Source organism: Contarinia nasturtii, unplaced genomic scaffold (genome assembly GCF_009176525.2).
Source record: "Contarinia nasturtii isolate CC-2019 unplaced genomic scaffold, AAFC_CNas_1.1 Cnas_scaffold_2947, whole genome shotgun sequence".
Classification (NCBI taxonomy): Eukaryota; Metazoa; Arthropoda; class Insecta; order Diptera; family Cecidomyiidae; genus Contarinia; species Contarinia nasturtii.
In genome coordinates, this window is record NW_022200263.1 from 597 (window position 1) to 2467 (window position 1871).

Genomic DNA, 1871 nt, shown 5'->3' on the forward strand with positions numbered 1-1871 from the left:
GAAACCCAAGTCAGTATAATACGCTTTTCGAAGAGTGTACACGCTCTTCTCACACTCTTCGTATAGTTTTATTCGACTCCCTTCTCCCACTCTTCTCACTCTCTTCTCACACTTTTGCATAAAACACGTATATTGAGTGAGAAGAGAGTGTGTAATGGTATTGGTAATGCTATCACTGCTGTCACTGCATTCTATTTGTATTTTGATATTTGAACGTTTTTGACGTTTATGGCATTCGTCAGCTGTGTCAAAATACAACAGAACTACAAATTCATTTTTTTCAAAATGTCAAAAATAAACAAAATCAAAAACTATCCATCAGTGGAAACATTTATTATAAAGGAAAAAAAAGAAAAATTTTTAGAGAAAAAAATTGAAGCTACTGAGCAATAAACGTGTTTTATGCAAAAGTGTGAGAAGAGTGTGAGAAGGGAGTCGAATAAAACTATATGAAGAGTGTGAGAAGAGCGTGTACACTCTTCGAAAAGGGTATTATACTGACTTGGGAAAATGGATCAATAAAAAATAATTCGTATTTAAATAATAAAATTAAAATATTGATTAGTTAAAAAAGTGGCTTTTTTAGCTCAAGTTTTTTTAAGTTTTGTTTTTTTTTTTTTAGTTTTCAGAAATCAGAAGTGTACAACATTTTTTCCTTTATCACTTTATGTGAAAAAGAAAAAAGAAAAATGCCGCTATCAAAACTTGTTGAAATTTACCTCAATATGGCGATTAATAAACATAGAAACAGTTTACATAACCACACAGACGTATTTATGTTGGTAACACGTGTTTGTTATCGAAGGAATTTCCGTTCGTGGGCACAGGACGAGTAAGTTTTCATTTTTGATTCCATAGATAATAATTCCTGAAAGTTTTACCATAATAAAAACACTCCACTTTTTTCTCCTTTTATTTTTCAGGAATACATACGTGTCGATGACCTGCCTGATAACTGGAACCAACCTAACGGAAAATACGAAATGCGCTATATGAGAAAGGAATTAATTTATAATTTGACTATATCTACCGAGAATGCGCAGACAACAATCACTCTAATGGTATAGTAAAATTATAAGACAGTTGCTATTTACTATAAATCCACTATTTTCATTACTTCAACTATATTTTTGCACTACTATTTATTTGCAGGAAATGTCAACTAAGCACGGGCATACTATAAAAGTCAACACCGATTTGTTGCAACATTTATATGTTTTGGGATCGTGTGGTCAACGAACTCATCCGACCAACGATAAATTTGCCACCTGATTCAGACGAGAGATGTACATTAGGGTGGAACATTTTTTGAATTTCGAGGCATATCTTGATGGCCACTTGAGAAAACATGTCTTATAGTCCCCAGATTCAAGATATGAAGGAATTTTCAACTTGCGGTTCCATATAAGACAGCGACTTGAAAGGAAAGGAGGTACATTTTACTGGAAAATCATGAAAAATTGCAGTGACTCAATTACCATGAAAACTTGTGAATCTTATTTTCTGACCAAAATAAGTAATATCACCAAGTTTCATGAAATTTCAACCAAAAATAAAGGTGCCTCCCATACAAAACTTTTATTTTTTTTTCTCAAAAATAAAAAATCGAAAACTATAATCGAAATAGGAAAACTAAAAAAAAACTTAAGCTAAAAAGGCCACTTTTTTAACTAATCAATATTTTAATTTTATTATTTAAATACGAATTATTTTTTATTGATCCATTTTTCAGGCAATGAACAAACATGTAAATAATAAGTACGATTCATTCGATATTGCTAAAGAAATATGGCCAAAAGTTGTTTTTCATTAGAGGCTCAATGGAACAAAAGAAAAAAAATTATTACCTCAGAATTTATGTGACTTTTTTT

The 1871-nt window shown here is 31.1% G+C and overlaps 1 long non-coding RNA gene across 1 annotated transcript; it reads left to right on the plus strand.

Moving 5' to 3' along the window:
* The first annotated feature begins 634 nt into the window (after window positions 1-634).
* On the plus strand, window positions 635-1426 carry LOC116349611. Its single transcript, XR_004201928.1, has 3 exons — window positions 635-832; window positions 924-1061; window positions 1153-1426. It is a non-coding gene; the product is annotated as an uncharacterized LOC116349611 (long non-coding RNA).
* Window positions 1427-1871: the final 445 nt, after the last annotated feature.